This window comes from Schistocerca americana, chromosome X, assembly GCF_021461395.2.
Source record: "Schistocerca americana isolate TAMUIC-IGC-003095 chromosome X, iqSchAmer2.1, whole genome shotgun sequence".
Taxonomy (NCBI): Eukaryota; Metazoa; Arthropoda; class Insecta; order Orthoptera; family Acrididae; genus Schistocerca; species Schistocerca americana.
Window position 1 is genome coordinate 338,882,850 of NC_060130.1, and position 11,029 is coordinate 338,893,878.

An 11,029-nucleotide genomic window follows, 5' to 3' on the forward strand; every position below is an offset into this window, starting at 1 on the left:
GACGCTTACTGACAATTGCTGAGTGTAAATCGTAGTGCTATCAACGTATGCTGTCTAACAATGTGTGGCGCTGTGTTTTTCCAGTAAGTATTCTTTCGTTGAGACTTACGGTGTGTGAGTGACCATGAGCGAGATTTTCGCGACTCCTCAAATCCATATTGCAAGCCCGTGATACACAGTGAGGCGCGAAAAATAATTATGATTGTATATGAGAGCTGCAAAGAAGATGAAAATTAAATAAATTATACTACCCTTTGGAGCAATCCGTGAACCGTACTGCAACATACACAGTAATTTGGCCGAAATAATCCTGCAGATCCCCCAGTACACCTGGGAGGAAAAGATGAGCGTTTATTCAATATATTCATTCGACAGCCCAGTGTAACTCATAGCATCCTCAATAGTAAAAATTACGCATTAAAGTTCAGTGTATTGACGCCAAACTAGGCACGCACTACGTTACCGTAGCTGCATATTTGAATTATTAACTTAACGAAAAGAGTATTGTCAAGCTACTGTTGTTGTAATTATTATGATGAGTATTTGCTCCCTTTTCAAGAGTGAATTGCCCATCGCTGTGCCTGCGTGGTTGCTGGCTCGACTTGATTGTTCCCTGCGTACTTCGCGGCAAGGGGCCAGGTTTTCGTGCCTGAGTAGTATACATTATCATTTTTTTTTAAAGTAATAAAATATCCTATTTAGTTTAGCCTAAAGTCTGAACAATTACAATAATATCCACGACTCACTAAGTATTGAACGGTTCTAGCCAATGTTTAGAAAGAAGTGTAATGAAATGGACTATTATTTCGTTTCAGTCATTCGGTAATTACTTCAGAACTTGGGACTTCTCCGCATATAATTGCGCAGGTAGACAGGGCTACGTCGCGCTGTGTAGAGCTGTACTTTCAGGGAGTTTCACTAGATGGCGATGACATTGTTTTCACAGTTCGTTAGACTTTAATCTATCATTTATATACAGACGGAGAGATTGAGATACTACTATCACCACCCCTCCTCCACACCTTGCTACCCCCCGCTCTCAACAACTATGGGCGCCTTCGTTTACAAAGTGGTGGATTGTTTCATTCATTCTTTCTCAATACCCATTCCTTTCATGGCCGACCGCGCCTGATTTTGATCTGCGGCCATTGTCGAATAAGTGCCGTAAATGTCATTGAGCTACAAGAGTGTACTAATACAGAGCTTTTTTCAACAATATTTTCAAACCACATCAAAAATTTTAAAATTTTATAAAATGAATGTTTCTAAGGTATTTTTTAAGTACTGTAAACGTTAAACTATTGTGGTTAATTTTAGACTCAACGTTGTTCATCTCTTTTACTGTTTTTTTAGACATACATTGCCTAGACCTCCACTGGAGTGCGCAGCGCTCCTGCGCATCGCTCCTGGGCCGCGATGCCCTGGGCGACCGCCCTAGTAGCCGTCCCCTCCCATCCTCCCCCCCCTCCTCCCTTCCTCCATAACGCATTTGCTGGCCTCTGCTCTTGATTGCCCATAAGACAGGTTCTTATCAGAGCATAGTGATGCAATAGCTTCATATTTACAATCATATACAACCTATGACTCGTTGAAAGATCCGTACCTAAAAACTGGAAAGCTGCACAAGTCGCACCAATATCCAAGAAAGGAAGTAGGGGTAATCACCAGAATTACAGTTCCATATGGCTACCGTTGATTTCCAATAGGATTTTGGAACACACACTGTGTTCGAACATGATGAGTTATCCCGAAGAAAACGCGGGTTCAGGAAATATCGTTCCTGTGAAACACAGTTAGCTCGCCGGATGGAGTGGCTAAGCGGTTCTAGGCGCTACAGTCTGAAACCGCGCGACCCCTACGGTCGCGGGTTCGAATCCTGCCCCGGGCATGGATGTGTGTGATATCCTTAGGTTAGTTAGGTTTAAGTAGTTCTAAGTTCTAGGGGACTGATGACCCCAGAAGTTAAGTCCCATAGTGCTCAGAGCCATTTGAACCATTTTGAACAGCTAGCTCTTTATTCTCACAAAGTAATGAGTGCTATTCACAAGGGATGTGAAATTGATTCCATATTTGTAAATTTCTAGAAGGTTTTTGATAGAGTACCTCACATGTAACTTCTAATTAAAAGGCGTGTGATGGACTATCGTACCAGTTGTGCGACTCGATTTGTGATTTTCTGTCACAAAGGGCATAGTAGTAAATGATGGAAAGTCCTCGCTTTGTCCCCATCCAAATTATCAAAACTGATTGGAACTATTAAATCTCCGTCCAAGTCACTGGCTGATGTGTACTATACTTTAGCATACAAAACAGTGTGACGTATCCAGTTCTGAGTCAGTTTACAATGGTTCTACAACATATAATACATGCACAGGTAGGTTTGTATCCATTTTCACCTTGCGGTATCATGTAACGCATGTTAAGCTTTCATGCCCGTATCTGCAGTTTATTGGGTATCACTTCCAGGATTGGTGAACCATGTGACAGTCTAACAGTTTTAGCTGTTGCTCCTAGTGGAAACAATGTCCCTAGTTCAATTGTGCGCTGCCAAAGATCAGTTTTTGAATGATGTTGAGCAAGAAAGTCGAATTCCAGGATCGCACAGTACCCCTATGCTAAAACATGGCAATACTTCTACATGCCCTCGAAAACTCTTATTACTCAAGTTAAAACGAACAGTGTTGTCACCAACGACTTCATGTTAGTATCACCTAGTCCATATACAGTGGCGACCTCAATATCTTTCTGCCCAAAGCATCCAGACTGCCTTCTGACACGTGAGTCTCTGTGTCTTCCTGAAATTTCTGTTCTCTGCCATTTACTTTGCCTAGCAAGAAACACTCTGTCTCTGCATACGTTTGTGAAGTCTCGTATTCTACTGTGAATAGTGTTCAACGGATGAGGCACCCCTGTTCTCATTTAATGACTGATTATGAAGACATTATTTGTCCCGTGCTTTCTTCCAACTGTCACGCGTTTTATGGCCCACCTCCTTACACTCATAACATTTGGGTTGACTATGTTGTTTCCTGATGTGGCCCATGCGCCCACATCACTTCAGAAGGAAAAAAAAAAAAAAAAAAAAAAAAAACGCTGCGATCATCCTGTATTCGTGTAGCAAAGTTGATCTCTTCCAGTTTCATAGCATCCTAACGGTAGCAGATAAGTCACCTAGGTTCTCTATTCTGACCTCCTTCACATCAGTAGAAATACTTCTTAGAAACACATCCAGAGCTCTATTCTCTGCCTCACACAGAATCATCCTATTGGCCCCCGCATTTTGCTTTAGTTCATACATTTGCAGTTTAAATTTCCTAATCCTGTCAGAGAAAGATTCACTGATTCGTCGTACTTCTACAGTAGTCCATTGAGATTGTCCCTGTAGAACCTCGCACTGCTCTACTTCTGATAGCGCTGTGTTACACCGTTAGCAAGTCCATCAAATGCGAGGGCCTTACTGTGACTCTTCGGGTTGCCCTAGAGCAGAATATAGATCAGGGCCAGCGACGCCGTGCCAGACTTCACGTGTGCAGCATGTGGACCCAAAAGCGGGCCAAGCCCGGTTTGTCACTCGGCTTTGCTCAGTCCTTCTCGAAAGTACTCGGAAGAACGCCACATTTCATTTAGTATCAGGGTGCGGAGTTTTTCGGTCGGAACATGTCTCTTCAGTTAGGTAGAATCGTGCTGCAAGTGCTGTTTAACCTTCGCGATATCTTCATGGTATGAAGGAAATTCGCAGTTCATGTGTCTGTTCGCACAAGAAGAGGCAGTCTAGCGATCTATAGTCACAAGATTTTAAAAATAAATTGGAATGGCAGAACGGAGGTATGAGGATTCTCACCATGTATTATGCAGTCGCATAAGTGATGGGTACTGAAAATTTGCTGTAAAATGACATTAAATTACCAAACAGCACGAATTTAAAGATTTAGCTGAAAATAAAACAACAAAAAATTACAATGATAGACAAATGGGATTCATTGTTCTGTACATCAAGAACACCTCGTGCTAAATTTGCATGCCTGGACCACGTGAAGAAGTTGGTTGTACAAACAGCAAAATTTCTGAAGGCACATGCATTGTCCCCATGTCGGTTGCAACAGTTTTGAATGGAACTGAACAAAAAGTGTGGAGACTTCATGTATTACTGAAAAGGACGTTGAACGTGAAGCGGCATGCCTGGAACGATTTTTCAATTGGAAACTCGCTGTTTTTGAATTTAAGAAGGAGAAAGGAGTGCAATAACGAAACTTAGAACATCCGGAACAGACTGCAGACATATTACTTTAAGTGCACTTGACTGCGTCCTGTCCACACTCGCAATGTAACTTCTGTCTGATTTGATGGGGATGCATTTAAATAAAAAATCACGTTGTAGAAGGGAGACTGGGATTAAAGAAAATGCGAGGTTTCAAGAATTCATTGTCGCTAAGAAAGAATTACAAGGATACTTTCATAAAGATTTTGAGGACACTGTCAATCCGACGTCTGTTTATTACAAGCCGTTTTCGAGACCGTTTGCCGCTTCAGTTGAAACCGCCCCTACGGATGTGCAGATGTGACTGAGTAACCTACAAGGTATTTCCAGTTACGACAAATCATTTTACTTCAAAAATGGCCAGGATGTCTAAATTGTTTTCCTCAGGTAGAGTTTCCACGTCTCCATGACGAGATTACAAAAGTGCTACAATATTTCGATCGACATATTTGTATGAAAGACATTTTTCGGTTATGAAACTAAATACGTTACGACTATGTGGCAGTTAAACGAGAAACTCGTGAAATTGTCTGCGTCTGTCCGTATTCTGGCCGTCTGTATCATTTAGAAATTATGTTATGTCTTCAGCGTGCCAAAAATAATTGAATAATGCTGAAAATTAGTTTTGTTTGTGACATACGTTGTTGAGAAATGTGAAATGTAAAACCAAGTCGTATGTAGTGTGACTTATTGCCATTTAAATGTGGTGCATTCATAGTTTTCTCCTCTTCACACTCCTTGCACTCAGTGTAGCATGGCGAGAGGGGAAATATGAAGCGAGGCTGAGTGGTTTGGCGCACCACATGAGCCAAAATCGTGACTGCCCCTTATATAGGTGGTAAAGAGCATCCTGTAGCATACACATCCCAACGGTTGAACAAAGCAGAGCAACATTATTCCACAACAGAGAAATGTTAAGAGTAATCTCTGGTGGTATTATATACTTCTGCTATTACTTAAATGACCAAAACTTTAGTTGTGACAAAACACACTGATCTCAAACGCTTATTAGAATTGAAGGATTCTTGTAGCAGATTAAGATGGTGGGTGCTCCGTTTGAGTGGATGTGATTGTGAGATAACACACAAGCCAGGTGAAAGGCTTGCTAACACCAACAGTTTGAGCAGGAAAGTTGCAGTTCTACTAACAATTATTAGTAGCATTGCTGAATGATGAAAGGCTCAAGCTGTAGATGCTGACTGACAAAAATTCAAGTCTCAACCTCAAATCATTGCAGAAAAACCAAGTGCAGATTATGAGTGGTGGTACCTGCAGCTTTCCAGAAAAGTCTTCTCACAAGCTCATGACCATATGTTGTGAGATCATGGTACATGAAAAGCAACTGATAGAAGATTTTCTGAAAAATTTTGGTGGAACACTTGAAAACGAGATGTCAGGAAATATGTGAGGACCCGTATACTGTGGGCACCATGACCTGATCTCAGCCACTGACCAGTTCTGTTACAATGTCTATCTGAAGCGTCTCAACCATTGGCAATGCTTGAGGTGGACGTTTTAGGCCCATTTAATAAAACACCATCAGGAAATAAGTATATACTGACTATAATTGACCACCGATCATGTTATATAGTAATGATAACAATCCCTCACCAAAAGGCGAAAACATTTGTTCAAGCATTAGTAAATAAATGTTTACTCACATTTGACATTCTGGACACATTAATTACAGACCAGGTACAAATCTAATGTCCAATCTTATTAAGCAATTGTGTCAGCTCTTCTGAATTCGCAAGCCGTAAGCAAGGGCCTCCCATTCTTCAGCCAATGGGAAAACAGAGAGAGTTCACAACATGATTTCCAAGATGGTGAGCTATTACATTAGCAGTAATCATGAAAACTGGAACATATATTTAAATTTTGTAATTGCTGCATATAGCTAAAGTCCATATGGATACTGGTCTTTCGCCATATGTGGTAATATGTGGAAGAAAAATTTGTTCACCTTTTGGCCTTGGGTCCAATGTTGAATCAGTAAAGATGTTTGCTAAGAAATTATGAAACATTTGGGAATAAGTAAGACAAGCAAATGCAGAAGCATTAGTACAGCAATACCACATGGGACAATGAGTAGGGAAGCTACAGTAGTACAAGATCGGCCAGTAAGTATTAGTAATGAATCCATATGCACCAAAAGAAAAAAAAACATAGAGATTCCTGACCAGACACCATGGACCATACCTAGTAGTGGAAATGATGTCAGATTTCAAGTTTAAAATACTGATACCAACAAAGACTTTGACAATTAACATGGGACATATTAATCCTTTTAAGTGAGCTGTCCAGGTAAGCTTCTGAAGAAGGGGGTAAGTGGGTGCAGATACAGACCAAATATGTACTAAGATGAGTTAGAGAGGATTTTTGTCTCATTATAAAATTTGCAGTTTTCTGAATAAAATTATATGTTTATTGCATATTTGTTGCATTGTACAATGTTAATTACATCCGGAGATATTGTAACCTAAATTTGACGCTTGAGTACCACTCCTCCGCTGTTCGATCGTGTGTATCGGAGAGCACCGAATTATGTAGGGACCGAAAGGGAACGGTGATGGACCTTAGGTACAGAAGAGACTGGAACAGCACATTACGTCCACAAGCTAACACCTTTTTATTGGTCTTTTTCACTGACGCACATGTATGTTACCATGAGGGGTGAGGTACACGTACACACGTGGTTTCCGTTTTCAATTACGGAGTGGAATAGAGTGTGTCCCAACATGTCAGGCCAATAGATGTTCAATGTGGTGGCCATCATTTGCAGCACACAATTGCAATCTCTGGCGTAATGAATGTCGTACACGCTGCAGTACATCTGGTGTAATGTCGGCGCAGGCTGCCACAATATGTTGTTTCATATCCTCTGGGGTTGTAGGCACATCACGGTACACATACTCCTTTAACGTACCCCACAGAAAGAAGTCCAGAGGTGTAAGATCAGGAGAACGGGCTGGCCAATTTACGCGTCCTCCACGTTCTATGAAACGCCTGTCGAGCATCCTGTCAAGGGTCAGCCTAGTGTTAATTGCGGAATGTGCAGGTGCACCATCATGCTGATACGACATACATCGACGCGTTTCCAGTGGGACATTTTTGAGCAACATTGGCAGATCATTCTGTAGAAACGCGATGTATGTTGCAGCTGTTTGGGCCCCTGCAATGAAGTGAGGACCAATGAGGTGGGCGCCAATGATTCCGCACCATACATTTACAGTCCACGGTCACTGTTGCTCTACCTGTCTGAGCCAGTGAGGATTGTCCACGGACCAGTAATGCACGTTCCGTAGATTCACTGCCCCACGGTTTGTGAAACCCGCTTCATCGGTAAACAGGTAGAACTGCAACGCATTCTCTGTTAATGCCCATTGACAGAATTGCACTCGATGATTAAAGTCATCACCATGTAATTGGTGATGTAGTGACACATGAAACGGGTGAAAGTGGTGACAATGCAGTATGCGCATGACACGACTTTGACTCAGTCCACCGGCTCTCGCAAGTTCCTGTGTACTCATGTGTGGGTTCATGGCAACAGCAGCTAACTCACCAACTGCACCCACTTCTCCTGTGACGGGCCTGTTACAGACCTGTTTGCGTGCTACGACCATACCTGTTGCATACAGTTGGCGGTAGATGTTTTGCAATGTGCGGCACGTTGGATGCTCTCTGTCCGGGTATCGTTATGCATACACCCTGCAGGCTTCAGCTGCATTTCGTCGACACTCGCCATAGATGAGTATAATCTCGACCTTTTCAGAGTTCGAATACACCATGGTCACAGTTCCTACAACACTACACTATCACAGATGTCTGATAACACGGTGTACTACAGTTGGTCTGCGTACGGAGACGAATGCAGAATAACAATTGCAGCAAGTGCTACATGCAGACACTGTGACAGCAAGACCAAACCACAACAGTGCACTACAGCCACACTTGTAAACACGGTCGTCATCATAAAAATGTCCCTGCAGATGCTGCTCGCCGACCGTGGCCCGTGTTTGTTACAACACGCAATTGAACGTCGGAGGTTTCAAGCGTCAACTTTAGGTTACAAAATCTCTGGATGTAATTAACATTTTACAATGCAACAAACGGCACTGATTACGTATTTGTTTATATGTTTAGATGTGCTAACAAAACTAACGTGGTTCCATTTTAAAAAAACGTAGGTTTGTGTTAAAAAACATACTTCCGTGCATTTTTGTATGGTTTGTATTAACCAATTACACTAGCCCCTCTCCTCACGTTCGGTCTGTGGAATCGGTTCGTCAGTATTTGATGTGGTTTACGCAATATATCCAGCGGCAATGTTAGGTGATTCACCCTATATATATCATGCAAAATATTTTATTTGATTTTTCAAATATAATCTACACTGGTTGAAAATGTTAAAATTTTTATGTGCATTACTTCAAGATCTAACAAAAGCGTTAATTTTTTATGCAGAAGGCTGTGGATTGAGGTGTTATAAAGGTTAAATTACATGTTTGTATCTGTAGCACTGTCAAAAATCGTATCGCATCGTTTTGTAGTATATACATGCGTTGTATGTCGAAGTGCTAACATTTTCCCAAGAAAAAGTGACGAATAGATTGGTAAATCTCTCAAAAAGTAAAGTATGACGCCAAAACGAAGTCTTTGTAACAAACGTGGGCTTCATGGTGATAGATTGTTGAATAAAGGGAAAAATTGTGTTCAACGTGTGACATGTGAAATTGCAGACAATGAAATAAAGGCAGACTCGTCAGTGTGTAGAGAAACACCAGTTAATGCTGCGAAGATTAAAATAAAACATTGTGATACACAGTTTTCTCAAAACGAAAGTGATGTAAATTGTAGGTTAGGTTATATTCTGATAGAATCACATTTCCTAACAAGGGTGTTAGGTGAATGTGCGTATTGTAAAATATGTGGAGGGTCAGTTAGTTTACATGAAGACAGTGAGGTATCAAATGGACTAGCCAGGAAACTTATCATTAATTGTGCCAGTTACAAATATACTCATTCATTTTGGAATTCTGATTAGTGTAATGATAATTATTTTGAAGCAAATGTTAGGTGGTTTTATGGATTGAGAGCTATTGGCAAAAATCACACTGTGTCAGAAACAATGTGTGCCATGATGAATATGCCATGCCCACCTTGTAAAATCGACAAGTATACAGGATTTATTGGGGCTGCTGTGGAATCTGTTGCCTGTGAGTCAATGAAGGGCGCTGCAAACGAGGCTGTTGCAATAAATGATAGTATGACTGACATACTAGTAGCTTTTGATGGAACTTTGTAGAAGCGCTGTTTCTACAATGACCGGTGTGTATACTGGAAAGCTAATCAATTTCCAGATTTTAACCAAAAATTGTTATAAGTGTAAGACAGGGAAAGAAGAAGGGCACATCTGTGAGAGAAATTGTGATGGAACAAGTGATGGTATGGAGGCCTTTGCACGTATTGAAATTTTTAGTCCATCTGTGAACGAAAGGAGAGTGTGTTGCATTGGTGGTGATGGAGATTCAAAAGCATATAACAATGTAGTAGCCCCTGAGCATTATGGTAAGAAGATTATTACAAAACAGGAATGTGTTGGTCATGTCTAGAAGAGAATGGGCACCAGGTTGGGGAAGTTGAAGCAAAGTTTGAGAGACAAAAACTTCTTGTGTTAGAAACTTGCACCAAGAAAAATGGCAACTAGTGAACCTCATTGGTGTCCAAACCACCCCAACAACTTTTGTTATGTGTGTGGGAAATTCACTCCAAAACCCAAAGAAAACCAATCACTGATTTGGTTAAGAAGGCTTATAAAATGTATTTTGATTGTCCTGTTGGTGATAAGATGAAAATTTTGCACCTCATATTGCCTGCATAACCTGTACTACAATCTTAACTGAGTGATTGAAAGGAATACGCCGAGCTATGCCATTCACTGTTCCAATGGTGTGGTGTGTGTCTAATGACCATTATTCAGACTGTTACTTCTATCTCACAAATATTTTGGGGCATTCAAGCAAAACTAGACGTAAAATAAAGTATCCAAATCTATCTTCAGTTCATTTATCTGTACCCTATGATGAGGGGTTGCCTACTCCTGTCTGCAACTGGAAAGCCACTGAACCAGACACCATGTCAAGTGAATCAGAAAGTATTGAATATATAGAAGAGTACTGCCCTCAATATCATTACTCCTCTCCTCAGCTCTTTAATCAAAAGGAACTGAACCATTTGGTTCGCGATCTAAAACTTTCGAAACAGCTAGCTGAACTCATGGGGTCGAGACTGCAACAACGGAATCTTCTAGTTTCGGGGACCACAATTTCCTGTTTCAGATTAAGAGGTGCTTCCTTTGCTCAATATTTCGATATGCAGAATTGCGTGTGTGTATGTAGACATGTCAATGGTGTGATGATGCAGCTAGGTGTAGGCCTGCAACATAATCCACATGAGTGTTGACTTCAGTAAAAACAGTTTGAAAGCAGTACTACTGCATTATGACAATGCATTTCCAATGGTACTGTAAAATGGGGTGAAGTGATACAGTTCGCAAATTAAGAACATATTAACACATATAATTTTTAAAAAAAATATCTGTTTATACCAGTGGCTGGCTAGATCTATGTTTGGAGTATCTGTCCATGTAATTCTTTCTAATTTTCTTATTTTCTTTACCTATTTTTTTAAAAGGACCTTGTCTCACTTCACCTCAGGTAAAGGGGCGAAGTGATACAACATATGAAATGGCTGCTGTATCATGTTCTA